The sequence below is a fragment of the Sphaerodactylus townsendi genome, linkage group LG02 (genome assembly GCF_021028975.2).
Source record: "Sphaerodactylus townsendi isolate TG3544 linkage group LG02, MPM_Stown_v2.3, whole genome shotgun sequence".
In the NCBI taxonomy this organism is placed as follows: domain Eukaryota; kingdom Metazoa; phylum Chordata; class Lepidosauria; order Squamata; family Sphaerodactylidae; genus Sphaerodactylus; species Sphaerodactylus townsendi.
In genome coordinates this window covers 133,832,841-133,850,620 of record NC_059426.1, presented here as the reverse complement: position 1 = coordinate 133,850,620, position 17,780 = coordinate 133,832,841, and the positions used below count along the sequence as shown (strand labels likewise).

Sequence of the window (17,780 nt, the reverse complement as noted above, 5' to 3'; positions counted from 1 at the left end):
CGCCAGAGCAGATGGGGGCAGGGAAGCATTAGGCGCATGCTTCCTAACTGGATCAGCCTCCCATTCCTGGATCCTCATTAATCCGTGCAGTCTCCAGCTCTTGAGTTGCTCTGAGAGTGCTTAGGATTTTGCAAGCAAGGAAATGCCAGACAGAGCATTCGTCAGACAGACCCAAAAAGCAGACAACTGCTCTATCTGGTGTTTCCTTGCTTGCAAGCCACGAAACGCCAGAGCAGGCAGGGGCAGGGAAGAGCCGAGGCCACCCATGATGCCGGGTGCACACCTGTGGGGCGCCCAGCAGGCTCCTGCACACCGCCCCACTGCCGCCGCTGCTACACCGCCGCTTTAGAGCATTGCCCTTTTAAGAAAATCACAGAGACATCCTGCTCGAGCAGCAGCTTCCCTGAAGCCAAGCCTCAGAGCTGGCCGGAGAAAGCAAAAGATGAGTGAGTGAGTCAGGGGGATGACGGGCAGTGGCGGTGTGGTGGTGAGCGGCGGTGGCAGGTGGCAGTGGGTGGCTTGCGTATAAGTTGAGGAGGGCTTTTTTGGCACAAAAATGTGCTGAAAAAGTCGACTTATACGCGAGTATATATGGTAACTATCAAAAAAGGGTGCAACTATATGCCGGCTTCAGAGGTTCTCTTAGAACTACAGGTATAACTGCAAGTCCAGTTGTTATATACTAATTTATTTAACTCCTATTCAGACTAGTTCCCTTTTGTTATGTTAGGAAGTGCTTTAGTTGGAGTATTCAGGTTGTTTCCCTGTTTTCATTCTGTAGAAAATGTCTTGCTTGAGCCTCATTTGTACTTTACTGCTTGAGCCCCATTTGTACTTATACTGTCATAGAAGCACAGAGTTTGAAGGGACCTCCAGGGCTATCTTTTCCAACCTCCAGCTCAAGAGAGAAGAACAAGAGTTGGATTTATATCCCCCCTTTCTCTCCTGTAAGGAGACTCAAAGGGGTTTACAAACTCCTTTCCCTTCTCCCCTCACAACAAACACCCTGTGAGGTAGATGGGGCTGAGAGAGCTCAGAAGAACAGTGACTAGCCCAAGGTCACCCAGCTGGCGTGTGTTCAAGTGCACAGGCTAATCTGAAATATCCTGCCTATTCCCAGCTGAGTCTAGGCTGGGGAGGCTTATAAAAGTTTAAAATGTTAAATACAATAGAACTTTACAAAAAACTAACAATAATACTAAAACCGAACTTAATCTACTGATGGCAAGCAGCAAAGAACAGCAACCAGCCTATAATATACATCTCCCTGAATAAAGTGCATGCTCCTTAAAAGTGAAATGTATGATTTCTCATCTCTTATCATCCGGAATATCATCAACTGGAATTAGAATTGTGACGGAGTTTGTGTTCACTTGTGGTAATTACAGGTTATAGGAATTCAGGTTAACAAAATCCATTTCATATGTGAAAAATAGCCCCAGTTTAATTTAGAAGAGTGGCCTGTGAGGTGTGAGAAGTGAGATGTGAGAAGTTAAAATGAGGAAAATCAGGAAAATGTTATAAATATTAGACATTTATCCTCTGAATGATATAGTTATATTTATATATGTGTAAACATGGAGGAAATATCTTGAAATTAAACTGAAACAGGATATCAAGGCACAATCTCATTCTATTTATACACTCTTAAGTACCTTTGATATCAATAGAACTATAAGCACAAGCTTAGGCCCTTTCCGCATAAGTCATGTAGAATGTTTCCGAACTGTTTTCCATCTCCCCCTTTCCATAATGTTTGAATGTGCTCACCTTCACCAAACAATATATGGCTGCTGTAATGTTTGCTGATTTGTTGAAATTATACTTTGTTGATCTGTTTATTTGATGCTTTGTAAATCTGTTTATTCAATACTTCATTGATCTACCAAAACAGCAAATAATAGACATGCAATGAAAAAAATGAAAAAGTGAAGAGTGAGGTTAGGGTCATGAAAAAATGGTGGACACAGGTGCTAAGGGAAAAGTTGAGTGATGGCACAGGGGCATGGAAAATGGCCAGGCTTTTCAGTGGGAAAGATAAAATGTTTTAAGTATGACCATACTGCTAGGAAAGCTAGCTCAGAAATATTTAATGGAAAATATCATCCTAAAAGGATTTTCAGAAATGACTGATGAAAATGAAAACCAGTGAGGTAAACTGAAATGCGGAAGTCCAATACTTTTCATTATTGTTTTGGAAATGTTCTAAACAACTTGTGCAGGTAGGTCCTTAATGTAGAAATTGGTGGGATGTACAGCGCAATCCTAAAAACATTTTTCTGGGTGTAAGCCCCCCTGAATAAATCTTATGCTGTTTCTGCACAGGCGGAAAACAGTGCCCTAGGGAGGTTAAAACACCGTCCCTGGGGCGCTGTTTGCACAGCAGGTGCAGCGCTGTGCTGGACACGCCCAAGCAGCATGAAGACGCTGCTTTCAAACCTCGCTCCTTGAGCAAGGTTTTCTGAAAGCGCCGTCTTCGGGCCGGCGCAGTGCAAACCGCACCGACATGAGGGTACCGCTTTTGGCCCCTCTGGTGTGTGCAAGGGACTCACCTTGCTGTCCTGTTCAGCTCTGGGTGACTGCAAAGACATGCCCACGCTGCCCTCCAACCCCAGAGGTCTGTGCAGCCGCCTGGAGCTGAACAGGACAGCAACGTTAGTCCCTTGCACACATCCTGGGCGGCTCTGTGTGGAGCCGCCCCTGCGGGCAGCATTGGCGTCAGGGCTGCCCACATGGGACTGTGTGAGCAGTCCCGACACCCCACCGGCTTCATTTAAGCCGGTGGGATGCTGCTGCTGTTGGCTCTGCAGAAACAGCCTTAGTAGGAGTCTGAGTGGAGCAAGTTAGGATAACACTTTAATTGAAACTAATTGACTCAGGAAGATTTAACACTTTTTTAGGCTGCGCTGATAAAAGTATGTAAGTTTGACTAGGCTATACCCCTAGTTTTTCAAAATAACAATTCTAAATCACGAAGTGCTAAGTATCACTAGCTTATAAAATTTGCAGATGCTCTTTCCTCCATTTGCAAATATGGTGTTACCTTCTGTCCTTCCAATTTATTTCAGACTTTAAGAAATACATTGTACCATTAGTGTACCATTAGTACCCTAATGGTATGCTCAGATGTGCTGTTGTGTTCAGTGGAATTTACCTCCATGTAAGTGTGGTTAGGGATTGCAGTCCTAGGCTTTTTATGCCTTATTACTCATAATTTACTATTTTAAGGCTCTTGTGCTCCCATCTATCAGTGCTGCGTTACTTTAAAAGATATATGCAATTATTATCACTCAGATATTAAAAATAATTAACATTCAAGTAACACAAGTAGTGAAGCTTTCTTCCTGGTGGGTGGTAGCTCCCTGTAGGGTTCATATATGACTCATATATGAGAGATTTCTGTTTAAGGAATACAAAATCTCACACATAATGCCAATACATTGTAAATTATATTTAGGATTAAATCAATTATGATCTTGCTTCATAACAGTGCATACTTTACATTGCTTAAATTAATTATATTAAAATTGTCTTCCTGAATTATTTAATGAAAACCAATGAATAATGAATACATTTGGAGAAAATTACTCTCTGAAGATGGTAATGGAAATAATCTGACTAAAGGAACATGGCCATACGTAATGAACATTGAATTTCTATTTAATAAGTATAAGTCTGCAAAAAAGTGATTTACACAGAGATGCAATTGAGTGTACCATTTGCTCCTCACACTTTCTGCAGCAGCCCAAAATGTCCCAAAAATGCTTTTCATGGGGGTGCCTATCCTCCAGGAGCAGCAAACTGCATTTTTGGAGGGACGTATTTTGAGTTGTAGTGGGAGGGAGACGCAAGAGAGTGGTTTTGCTTGCTGAAAAGTTTAACTGGATCCATCCTACACACACATACACATGCACTGGATCAGTCTAATCTTGGCAGGAATCATATCTCCTTCAGTGAAAAGAAGAGCTCTGTAGGAATGGATTTGAAGTAAGCACTTGCTTTTAAGTCATCTCCAACAGCCAAGCTCTGAATTATAAAGTATATTAACCATCCACCCGGGAAAGGCAAAGCAATTGTATTTTTGTTAAATCAAAGAGACTACATAAAAAAAATTTCAAAATATAAATCTGCTTATGTAAATTGCAGTTTGGGCTACCCCTGTGTGAATTGTTAAGCTTCAAGTCCTATCTTGAATGGGCATAAGTTCGAAACAAATCAGCCCATGGGGAATACTGGACTGTAGTTTCCTAGAGTTCTTAAAGCTAAATTACAGCTGCACAAACTCATGATCGGCACTGAAAGAGAAAATCAGTTTTAATGCTTCAAAGATTTTTTAGTTTTTAAATTATTTTCATAAAATTAAACTTCATTGTTAAAAATAATTGTTAAGCTTGCTTGCATTTGATAACATCCAAACTTTAAAAAATTTCAATTGGAGTTTTCAAGTTAAATAAAATTTAAGATCAATTTACAGCATTTTATTCTTATACATATAACCCTTGTTATCCTAGTTAGTTGAGTCTTTTGCTTATAAAGCTTCAAAGTTTTTTTATTTTATCTATGTGACCTGATTGATTTTTTTGATCAACTTTTACAAATGTATGCATAGAGTTGTTTATTCTCCTTTTACAAATGCATGCATAGAGTTGCTTATTCTCCTTCTCTTCAAATGGATCTAAGTGATAACCTAAGGGACCATCAGCCAACATTTACAGCAATATTGTTACAGATCACCATGGGTTTGATGTACAGACAAGGATAAACAAAGAGCAGGTGTGGAGCTAAAGGTTGCCAAAACACTGGCAAGCCCATTGGGTAGCCTCTTAAGGTGCCTACCCTAATGGGATAAATAGTTTACCTAAGGCAGTTCTGTCATGTAAATATTAATTCAATCCCGTCTTGATATCTGTCTTCTTTTTGGGTGGGAGACCAAAAGACAGACATGATTGTACATTAGATTTGATAAAGGTGAGTATCCTTGCTTGTTCTTATGTGATATTCTTAGGTGACATGTGAGGTGCCTGATGTTTACTGCCTGGTTCTTTGATCTGGCATGTCAGCTTTGAAAAGAAAGAAGAAATGACAAATATCTTAGGCATAGATCTTAATTGATTTTAAGCCTAGTTCATTCTTAATATTTAGTAGGTGTCAGATTATTCTATCAACAAGCTTAATTTTGTATTGTCGAAGGCTTTCACGACTGCAATCATTGGGGTGCTGTGTGGTTTCTGGGCTGTATGGCTGTGTTCTAGCAGCATTCTCTCCTGACATTTTGCCTGCATCTGTGGCTGGCACTATCAGAGGATCTGGTAGTTGGAAAGGAAAGCAAGTGGAGTATATATACCTGTGAGTAAAGGTCAATAGGTGAGGGCATCTGAATAGGAGTGGCCTGGCAAGAGAGTAACAATGAAGTGTAGCATCTTGCCAGGCCACTCCTATTCAGATGCCCTCACCTATTCACCTTTACTCACAGGTATATATACTCCACTTGCTTTCCTTTCCAGGAGGGAATGCTGCTAGAACTGCGACCATACAACCCAGAAGCCACTGGGGCACTAACTTAACACATGCCTGTGCTTTGAGCTTCATGAACCACATGCAATGCTGACTTTCTTCTTCCCATGCTCTGAAATTCTTATTTGGACAGTTAGAAGCAATAGTTGTCATAGTACATCAAAATGATGGAGATAATACTGATTCCTCTGAAACAGAGGCGTAGGATCAGTAAAATATGTTATTTTATACTGGCACCCCATCTTCAGTTTTTCAGCCTGAGAACTGGCAAGAACAGCCACCCACCTTCAAAGTCCAAATCCCTATCTGAATTACTGCAGTGCATCTGTATTTCAAAATGTCTAATGCATTGGAAACCATGACACATACTTACCACTTCTTTCATGTGTAAATGTGCACAGCCTCTCTCCTTTTGCATCTCTCTAACGCTTACAGTGTCATTCTTTGCTTTCTGAAACCATCATGCTAACACTGTGAGTTTTATCTATTTATCTTTGACAAATAATTAGCATTTGCATAACTGCTGGTAATTTGATGTTTCACCCACAGTGACTTCAAAATGTTGCCCCAATGGAATACAGCTTTCATGAATTTTCACAAAGGGTCTTTGTGGAAAGAGAAAACCACTCATTTTTCCCCGCATTCATAATAATATAATTGCTCAAAACTGGGTCAAAATTAGCCCCCAAATCAGACCTGAAGTGCTTTCTTTAATGATGAAAGGAAAATGTACAGGTGTATTCTGCAAAGGAAATATTTATTTTTCCTCATCCATTAAAATGAATTTTAGTTTTGAATTAATGTAGGACAGAATACACAGTTGTTCTGTACCTGCATGCTTCGTTTTTTTCTATTAAATGGAAAGCAATATTGTGTCAAGGAAGTACTAATTCTGAAATTAATGATTTCATGAATGATCTGTATGTCTGTAAGAAATAAGAAGAATGGAGGACAGACACTGCAAGTATAAAGAAAGTAGTTAGAATATCCAACTTTTCCTAGACATTCCAAGATATTTGTTTCCAGGAGACAGTGAATGTGTTACATCTTGAAAAACAAAGAGAGAGAATCAAGTTCCAGGTGCTTCTTGTGTTGCCTGGCCACTGAAGGTCTACTGCTATGTGCTGATGCATGCTTTTCTACTCCAAAATTTCTCAGATCATTATATCCTACCCATCTCTATCAACTTCTCACAATTGGCATATGTTTGATCCTATCTGAGTTACTACATGATATTGAATGGCCCATGTTCTGTGGGAATAAAATTATTCAGGTTCCTAAATGTGAGTGGAAACTAATATCCATTATTTGGGTGGTACTCAGCTCTACCTTTTCCCTATCTAATTCAAAAGATGCGACCGATGTTCCAAACTAGTGCCTGGCAGGGACGGAGTGAGGGGGAAGTGCACCTGGTGCGCGCACACGCCCTGTGCCCCTCTAAGCCCCAGTTTGCTCCTGGAACTCCCTGGAACACCCTGTTCCGCCCCACCATGCCCCACCATGCCCCTGGAATGCCTCCGCAGGGGTGCGCACCCGGTGTATTGCACCCCCCATCCCCTTGGCACTACACCTCTGGTGCCTGGTGTCAGTAATGGACTGCTGAGGGTGAACAAGCTGAAATTTAATCCTAACAACACAGAGGTTCTCTAGGGCAGTAGAAAGGCAGACCAGGTATCTGAGGTTTTTCCTGTCTTAGATGAGATCATATGTTTTTTTTTCTGAAAAACCAGGTTCGCAGCTTGGGAGTGCTACTCAATGTATCAGTGATGTTAGAAAATCAAATGGCTGTGGTAGTTCAAAGGGTCTTTGCCCAGCTTTAGTTGTTGTGCCACCTAAAACCATTCCTGGTGCAATCAGATTTGGCCACAGTGATCCATGCCTTAGGTACCACTAGGCTGGACTACTACAGCACATTTTACTTAGGGCTACCCTTGAAGAGTGTTCAGAAGCTTCAGTTAGTGCAAAAATTCTGTAGCTAGATGGCTGGTTTGAGCCAACTACTAGGAGCCTGTAACGCTAATACTGGTTATCCATCTGCTCCAAAGCCCAATTCAAGATGTTCATTTAGTTCTTTAAATTCCCACATAGCTAGGGAGCAGGGTATCTGAAGGACTTTTTTCTCCAGTATGATCCTGCCCTGGAATGAATACTTTGTTAGCAAGTAGACCTGTTTCTGACCAGAAGGCCTGTTACTGAGAGCAGGAGTAAGCAGCCTTGGCACTCAGCTGCAACACCATGATAGCAAAACACCACAAGAAGCAGTTACTCTTCAGTGAAGTGCAGTTTATGTATAGTGCAGCTATATACAAGTATTTACAGAAGCAATGAACTATGAACAAACTATGAACAAATTATGATCAGGGAAAGGCCTTCCTGATTGTTCCACCAATCAAAGAAGTTCATCTAATGAGGGGCTTTTTGGTAGCAGCTCAACAATTAAGGAACACCCTGGCCCCTTCATTTTCAGTCTTTAGGAAGAGTTGGTTTTATTTAAAATGACATTTAGTTAATTTAGTTTTTCTATTTATTGGCTGTCTTCAATTGTGATTCCATGAGGTAGAAAGACAGCTTATAATTTTTAAGTTTAAATTCTAAATGCTCTCCCCTCTTTTTTGAACCTCAATCTAGAAGTGAAGATTGATGGTGAGGATCAAGATGCCAGGTTTTCACTTAGAGATGGTACATTTTGTACCATTTACCTACTATTAGCTCATTAGTATTACTTCCCCACTATTAGTAGTGTATATTTTTGCCCAAGGACAAGCAAAAATTAGATGGGTGAAGTAAATAGGAGATGAACTGGCATGGGAAGCGGCTGCAGCATCTTTCAGTACAAGAGAATGGGTAGGTAATATCTCTGGGTAAGAGGCTAGCAATCATATGTGAAAATAGGAGATGGGACTACAACATAGAGCTGCAATAGCAACACTTCATGCACCCCATGATGGCACGTTTGAGGGACACAGAATCAGTTGTATTGTTACATTTTCCCACCCTCAGGCCATTACCCAACATTAAGGAATCCCTAACCAAGTCAATACAGTGATCAGACTGAATAATCTTCAACATCATCCCTGAACAAGCAAACACTACCTCCATACCCACCATAGTAATTAAACGAGAATTAATCTAGAAATCAGATAGCTGTTGATGGTTCAGTTCCAACTTTAAGAATAATTCTTCTATCTCTTGAGTTCATTTACTTTCTGAGTTCATTTATTTTAAATTACAGAATTGTTAGAAGAACTTTCCTATTTAAACCTTCTACTTCTTGTAAGTTTCCAAGAGCACTCATTTGTTCAAAGAATTCTACTATCTGTCCTGGCCCTCTCCTCTCTCAATCACTCAAGTCTGGGGATTATGTTTCTTTCCATACAATATCCTCCTTTCCAATTCATCACATTTTTTTTCTTCTTAAACTTTCTTAAACTTGCCCTAACCTCTCTCACATCCACTGCTAAAACTTGTTGGTTGAATAATTGTACTATCAATCTTTCTCGGGTACAGTCAGGGAGAACTGGATCTATTGCCCTTGTAGTGGTGATTAGGTCAAAGTATATGCTTTGCTGTATTTTTCTCAGGTTCAGATTTGTATCCCCTTTGCCTGTTATTTTGTACCACTGCTTGTTGTCTATAACTAGCCCTGACACACAATTTTACACATTGTAGTAAAGTTCATGTTATAAGTACAGCTCTGTAAAACTGACCAAAGAATGATGCATAAGAAAGTGACAAGGCTGCATAAAGCTTCCATTTTAAAGAATAAATACCAGTTTGAATGGTGTAAGGCAAATTACAATAATTAGAATGGCAGAGAATCAGGAACAAAACATGTAAAATATTTCACAACGATCAGAACATTTGCCTGTCCGTCCTACCCACTTTGACAGGTAGCATTTCATCAAGACATCTAAGACAGATTTTCAATACTTCTTGCTAATTGGAATTCTTTTACTGAAGATTTTGTGTCCAACACTAGGCATCCTGTTCCACCCCTCTCAGGGGCTGGAAATATACAAGGCAAGACTGATTGCAAAAAGCTACTCTCAAAAATTTGGAGAAGACTATGATGAAACCTTTTCACCAGTGGTCAGACACACTTCTGTGAAACTGCCCTTGAGCACTGCAGCTGCAAGAAAGATGCGAGTTGAGCACCTAGACATAAAGATTGCCTTTCTACATGGAGAAATAAAGGAAGAAGTCAATATGGAGCAACCTCCAGGATTTGAACAACACAAGGGCAAGCATCTGGTGTGCAAGCTGCTGAAGAGTGTGTATGGATTAAATCAGGCAACCTGGTGTTGGAACCAAAAACCATCAGATATTTACCAAAAGGTATGTGAACAAGGTAAAGCAGAATCTTGCCTGCAAAGTACAGATGGACTTACATTTTGATTTATGTGGATAATCGATGGACTTGCATTTTGATTTATGTGGATAATCTTATCCTATGCTATGCAAGCAAAGAGGACTGTAATGAAATAGTTCAGCAGTTGAATTAAGAAGCGGAAATGAAACAATTTGGAAACATTCACTATTATCTTGGAATACAGATAGAGAGAGAAGATGTTGGAAGCTATCTTCTCAACCAAAAACAGAAGATATTGGATTTCCTGGACTTTATGAATATGAATATGAATGAGAACACCTATGGGAGCAAATTACCTAAATCGAGAAGGAAATAGTGAACCTCTACCTGACAATAAGTGCTATAGAGAAGCAATGGGGAAATTGATACACATAAACACACTGATATGCCCTGACATAGGCTCAGCTATGGGGATGTTGTGCAGAAAGACTACCAAACACAAGAGACTGGAATGCAGTCAAGAGACTTGCTCGATACCTACTTGGTACCACTCATCTAAAGCTGAAGTTGTCAGCAAGTGCCAGTCCCAGACTGTTGGGATACATGGATGCAGACTGGGCAGGAAATACCAAAGACAGAAAATCATGTTTTTTAATGGAGGTGGTGCAATCAGTTGCAATCATTTGGAGCAGCAGAATGCAAGAAAGTGTAGCTGTGTCATCCACTGAAGCTGAGTATGTGCAAACAATTTAAATGGATACATCAACTGATGCAGGACTTTGGGATAGATGAACCGAAACCTATACAACTGTTTGAAAATAACCAAGGATGCATAAAGCTTGAACAGATGGTGAAGATAAACTCCAGAACCAAGCATATGGGTATGAAGTATCATCTTGTGAGAAACATGTGTGAAGATGGGCTGTCCTACAGAAGAAATGGTTGCAGATGAATACACCAAGTCCTTATCTGGCGAGAAGTTTGAAAGTCTTCATAAGAAGATGTATCTTGTGAACTTTGCACACTGGATGTTGCAATGTCTAATGTGCACATTGGATGTTGCAATGTCTAATGTGCACGTTGGATGTTGCAATGTCTAATGTGAAAAGGAACTGAGAAGATGACCCAGCAGGGGGCAGACAAGTGATTAGCTCTTGTCTGTCCTTAGACTGATTCTCTCAGGTCTGATATCCTGCTTCTTCCTGGAATTTAGTAACAGAGACTCGTAGCTATCCTAAATGTACTTCCTAATGTACTTCCTAATAAACATTTACCTTTTATCTTTTTAATCAGTGTATTAGCTGCTTCTCAGTGTGGTAAACTCCAACTCTCTTCAGTTAATCCTCTGCCCCAAGGGTTTACTAAAGTAATGACAGTAGCAGTCAAGTACCTGTCCTTACAAGTCTGCACCATTTTTTCCTTACTAGGATGACTGGCTCTTTGATTCCCCCTCAGCAGATGGTCTCCAGAACCAACTGCCTTACACACCTTTCACTGGGGCTTGCCATTAATGCTATCAAGTCCAGGTTACAGTCGCTCGTAAGATTGGGTTCATAGGCATTGTTCTAGACTCAGATGTTGGCTGTGCCATCCTCCCTGTTAAAAGGGTCAAGCCATTCAAAGCCTAGTAGCCAAGTTCCAGCAGAACCACTTCAGAGAGATGTCGCTAGCCAACAGCTGTTGGGTTTAATGGCCTTGGCAATGTCCACTGCATGCTTTGCCAGGCTCCAAATGAATCTCCTACAGAACTGGTTCATTAGGACATTCAGAATTAATGTGGACCTGCAATGGCACAGATTGTCTATTCCCATGTATGTTCTGGAATCCCTTAAATGGTGGCAGATGGATGGTGACCTCTTGGATGGCATGCCCTTGGGAGACACCTGCTTCTTCAATATTGATGACCTCAGATGCCTCCCTGTGGGAGGGGTGCACACACTGCCAAGGTTCTGCTGTGCAGGGACTCTGGTCTCAACACGAGTCTGTGCAGGGACTCTGGTCTCAACACGAACTCAGAGCCAACAGACATGCTCCGGTTTCTTTTAAAAATCTATTTCAGGACAGAGACATCCTGATCACCACTGACAACATGGTGGCCAAATATTATGTCAACAACCAGGGTGGAATGAGCTCTCTTTCCTTGTTCAAAGAGGAAATTGTGCAAAATTGCAATTGTGCAAAATTGGGAATGGGCCATCTTGATGACTCCCACCTGTCAGCAATCCATGTAGCAAGTTCATCCAACACCTGGATGGACAAGCTGAGGAGGATTTGCAAGCCCCAGAATGAGTGGGTGGTGGCAGAGGAGTATCTCTGGCCAGCGTTCATCCGCGGGAGAAACCAGCTGTAGGTCTGTTCACTTCAATGATGAATGCCAAGCACCTCTGGTATGGCACCATGGAGGGGCGGGCCCTCACTCTCTGGGAGATGCCTTCCAGATCAGCTGGTCAGGACAACTGATGTAGATCTTCCCGCCCTTTGATCACCAAGGTCAAATCAGACAAAGCCTATTTTATTCTGATTGCCCATTTGGCCCAGGAGGCCATGGTTTGGTCCCCTGTAGATACTGTCCAAAAGGAGACACATACAGTTACCCCAAAACCAGTTTCCTGAGCATCTATCAGATTCTTCACAATGTAGCTTCCCTACACCTCACAGCCTAGCTCCTCACTCCCTGACAAGCTGGCCAGATAAAATGTTAACTGTATTGGAGTCCTTTGAGAAGCCCTCTTCTACCTGCAGATCTTTTCGACTAAATGGGCTTGATTGTAGCCTGGGCATAATCTGAAGGGCTGGATACCTATTCCTGTCCAGTTGACTGGGTTGTCCTAACCTGTTGTCACTGAAGACCACTGGCCTAGCCAACTCTTCTGTTAATTTGCATTTAGCAACTATGTCTGCCTTCCATGATCACTAATTTCACTTCATCTCTCGAAGAGTTTTCTGAAAGGGCTTAATAACAAGTTTCCACCTGTTAAATCCCCAGTTTCTTAGTGGAACTTGAAATTGGTGTTAAACCATCTCAAGTCTGCACAGTTTTGTCACACAAAACAGCCTTTTTGGTGGCCATTACCTCTGCACACAGAGTCAGTGATTTACACAGTTTTTTTTCTTGACAAGGTAGTCCTAGACCTAGTCTTAAACATTTGCATAATGTGGTGTCCTGGTTTCACCTCTCACAGGAAGGTCCTTTCAGTATTTTCCATGGGCCCTCAGTCTATTGAAGACAGAGCTATACACTCCCTGGATGCGCACAGGGTTCTTTCTTTTTATATTGGCAGAACTAAGCCATTTAGGAAGGACTCTGCATTGTTTGTTGGTTCAGAGGTTCCAAGAAAGGCTCTGTTGTCTCTATCCTGACCTTATCTAATTGGGTACCTCTGATATCAAATTGGCTTACTGCAAAGGGATGGTTCCTTGCCCAATTGCCCAATTGCCCAATTTGGGCCCACTACACTAGTGCCCTAGCTGCTTCAATAGCTTTAAATCTCATGTGGACCTTAAGGACACCTGTGAGATAGCAATGTGGCCCACTCCATTGACTTTTAGCAAGTACTACAATGTGGATGTCGATGCTAGGACTGAGATGGTTGTGGCAGGTAATGTAATGTGGCAATCTCTGGTTTGCTGAAAGCAGCACACTCACTTCTTACAGGTAAGATTGCCAGTCTCCCATGTGGGACTGCACAGAGGCCACAGGCAATGAAAAACAGTGCTGCTTATCATAGCTGTTTGTTCATCTAGTGGTCCTATGTGCAGGCACATGACTCTCTCACCTTCCCCACTGTGGACTGTCATCTAGCACAGGTGGTGGCTCTGTCTCCAGTCTTCTTTCCATCTGCACACACTGAGCTACCATTCTAGCCTGACATAGTGTCTTACTGATGACAATGTCCCACTGTATCACCAGCTCCCTTAATATAGCTATCTGTAACCTAAAGGCTGGGAAAACTGTGGAAAATAACCTAGTTCTGTCAATTTCAACGCAACACCCATATTCAAAGACAATTAAGTGCATCCACCCAAGTGTCTATGCTCCATACCACATAGCATGTTTGCAGCAGATACTGTTTCCCCCCCATTCCCCATAGCAGGTTTTTGACTCCATTCAACTACCTGTCACCCATATACAAAGTTGCACATGTGGAATCCAAAATTCAGATTTGATAAGTTCCATGTAAAAGGGGTGAGAGAGACTTTCCTGCAGGAAACACCGGCATAGGAAGTTTGCTTGCCAGCCAGCCAGTCTATTCCTCTACAAGCCCTTTACTCCAATATCATTAATATGGATAGGTGCTTGTCCTTGGATGGTGGCTGACCCTGGCTTTGCAATGAACACACTGCCCAGGTCTCAAGTGTGCAGGCCTGTAAGTCAGGCTAGAATGGCAGCTCAGTGTCTGCAGATGGAAAGAAGAGGCAGCAGGACTGGAGATCAAAGCTTTCATTCTACTAGTGGGATTGGAAGAGTAAGAAGTATTTATTTTTATTTTTTTAACAAAAAGTTTTATTATTACATTACTGCATTAAACATTACATATTAGACATTCTAATAATAAACATTCAAACACAAACAAATCACATATCACATTGCACATTATACATTACACCCTACTAATTCGACAATGAATCACCGTGGACATTCAAAATTACCCCCTCTTAAAATATACCCTATCCCCCTTATCATCTATACCTTCTCTCCACCCTTACCCATTCTATTTAATACGGTTTCATGACTGATGTTACACATTTTTTTGTATAACAGATACTATTGGGATTGTCATACTTCAGGTTGGGGCCAGAGATCACCTGGGATTACGGCTGACCTCCAGGTGATGGAGATCACTTCACCTTTTAAAAAAGGGCTGCTTTGGAACCTGGGCTCTATGGAATTGTACCCCATTGAAGCCATTCCCCTCCCCAAATCTCACCCTCCACAGGCTCAATCTCCATAATCTCTAGATAGTTCGTAACCCGAATCTGACAACCCTAGATAATACCCTGGTATAATAATGAACTGGACACACAATGCTATATAAGGTCCACCTTTTTCTTCTTTGTGCAGAGAACTACACTGATTTTTGCCCCTCACCCTGATAGAGTACTACCACTATATGCCAGTGTAACATGCCACCAGTTCAGTGGTATACTTCAGTTGCATAAATCCATTACATGATATAACATTTCTTCCACTAGCACAAGGGGATTGATTGATTGATTGATTGATTGATTGATTGATTGATTGATTGATTGATTGATTGGACTTTTATACCACCCCATCCCCGAGGGGCTTTGGGTGGTGTACAGTTTAAAACATAATTATAAATAAATTACTAAAACCTTTAAAACAGCGATAGCAATAATAGAGGCATCCGGCCAACCCCATTTTTAAAATTCTCCCCGGGAGAGGGGGGGGGGGGCGGTGGCGAGTCCCATTAGATGATAGGCCCAGATGTAGAGAGCCAACTATCCTACTATTTAGAAACTATCCTATCTTTGTGACATAACTCAAGGAGTGAACTGAGCTGTTAATTTGTTTGCAGGATAACTGGATCAAAAATATGATTATTTTGATATCATACATACAGATTCCCTTATGAAAAGGAATCCCTGAATAAAGTGTCAGAACAAGTCCCTATTTAAAGATTTCTTTTCATTTCAGTCATTTACATGAAAAAGTGGTAATAAATCATTTGTAATTGAAGGTCATAACAATGTTTTTGTTGTTGTTCCTGTTCAAACTATCAAGTGCCCTAAAATCTGATGAAAGGGGCTTTGTTTCCAGTAACTGCTAGACACAGAGACAGAAAAAAACCTCTTCCCAGTTTATCATCTGAGTCCCAAGTTAAATCCCAGCTGTTGCCTTTAACTGTGCAAGACAGCAAGACAGCACATTTTGTAGATTAAACCAATAAACTCACAAACATAAAAGAAGCAAATCTCATAATTGTGGATTTCAATTAAAGAAAGGAGAATCAAAGCAAACATTCCGCTTGAAATTGCACAGCTGCTGTCTACACAAAACCAGAAAGAACATCTTGGGCTGCCCATAATTTTGTAGAAGAAAGAAAGAGGAGAGAAAAAAAGCTGAGAAGCCTGCAGTAAGATGAATTGTGGATGCACCTCACGTTCCAATCAGTAATACAGAAATATTGAGTAATAAATCCCCTACCTCTCCTTTTCCCAACATCTGTGAAAGACAATTTGAAACAGCTTCAGTATTCGGATTCCATAAACAGACAATCAGAAATGCTGTGCCAAATGGTGGCTAAACGGGATGTAAAAATGGGAGGCAAAACAATTAGTAACACTGAAAACCTTCAATTGAAAGATTATCAAGCAGCCAAAATGGCTAGTTTCATTGACAGAGCTCTCTCTCTCTCTCTCTCTCTCTCTCTCTCTCTCTCTCTCTCTCTCTGTGTGTGTGTGTGTGTGTCATGCATGTGCACTCTCTCTCACATACAAACATACCCTTTTGTAACCCCAGAGAAATTCTAAAGATTTCACACAGTTCAGCTACCTCTGTGGGCTGTGTATGTAGGCCTCATCCTAATGTGTTGAATTATTATTGATGGCTGAGGCAGTTCTGCTCTGCTGGTGAACCAATAATGTCAAGGCAGTACCTGCAAGATTAATTATAGGAGAGAATAGGCTGCGGTTTCCAGGGACTGAGACATTAATAGAGACTGAGCATTAGTTTCAGGGGATTCAACAGACAGCTGAACAAATGCCTCAGACAATGTTATACATGCTAAATCCTGATGCTTACCACAGAGCAGCATTGAAAACTTTAGGACAATTATGTTTCACTTGGCAGTACAAAGCATTATAAGGGGGGTTAGAAGGGTAAAACAAAAGAAAAGTGGCAGACTGGCATATGTTACAAAATTTATCTTGGGCTCAATAAAGAATAAGGAAACTAGCAGGTGGTGTCAAATATTAATACGAAGATGGGGAAGAACTTTCCCTTTTTTTATGAGAGCAATTAGAAGTCACTATTTTTGTTTTCTCCTTAAGTCTACGTCTGACTTTACCTGTACATTCAAGGGAGCATTGCTAAACATGGGGCTGGAAATCAGATTCAGAAGCAGAAAATATTTTAGGCAGTTTTTGTTATACTATTCCCCAACTACTGCTGCAGTGGAAATTTATATTCCATGAAGCCTTGAAGCTGTACAAAGCTATAGCTATGCAGTGGATGAAACTGCAGCCATAGCAACAGCAGCTTAGTGTTCCTGGTTCATGCTGTAAAATGTAGGCACCACAATTCCCACTTTGACATCACACTTAAAATCTAGATGCAGTGATATAATGCCATGTTGAATGTTGTTGATCATCCCAAAATGGTAATATTTTGTTACAGGCAGCATAATCCTGAGAATTTGGTGATTTAGTGCTTGCAGTCTGCAGAGTTGTGCTGGAAATAAATATCAATTCTTTGCCACACTTTTTTGTTTGGAATATTAGATCGTTTTAGTTCTTCAGTTTTAGGTCATGAATTGTTCCATTTTCTGTAGATTGTTTGAATTCACAGTTGTTGAATTGCCATAAGCCATCTTTAACGTTGTCTCTGTTAGCTTTGTTCAATATTTTAGAGGTTCAAACCTTCAGATAATAATTCAAATAAATTCAGAAGTTCAAATCATTTATACACTTTAGTTTTGGGAAAAAAATAGATTAATTCTTTTAAAAGCCAACAACCATAACTTGCACCACAAGTTTTGTATCAATGTGCCCTTAAGTAATATTTCTTTTTTCATAAATTAATTTCAATGCACCAAACCTGGTCTTGTGAAACTGACACTCATTTCCATTGCATTTGTGTGTCCAAAAGTTTTATGTGAGCCATGTATTCGTATTGAGGGAAACTGGATGTTGCCACTTGTAAACAATTGTGCAAGTGTATCGTCGAAGGCTTTCATGGCCAGAATCACTAGAATGTTGTGGGTTCTCCAGGTTG

The 17,780-nt window shown here is 40.9% G+C and overlaps 1 long non-coding RNA gene across 2 annotated transcripts in view; it reads right to left on the bottom strand.

The window, feature by feature from the left end:
* LOC125427409 overlaps positions 1–16,418 on the bottom strand; it is a 67,765-nt gene extending 51,347 nt beyond the window's left edge. For both annotated transcript variants that reach the window (XR_007243680.1, XR_007243679.1), the window contains exons 1-2: positions 16,341–16,418; positions 15,993–16,088 (exon numbers count right to left, since the gene is read on the bottom strand). This is a non-coding gene — a long non-coding RNA (uncharacterized LOC125427409). The remainder of the gene's footprint in view (positions 1–15,992; positions 16,089–16,340) is intronic.
* Between the last annotated feature and the right edge of the window lie 1,362 nt (positions 16,419–17,780).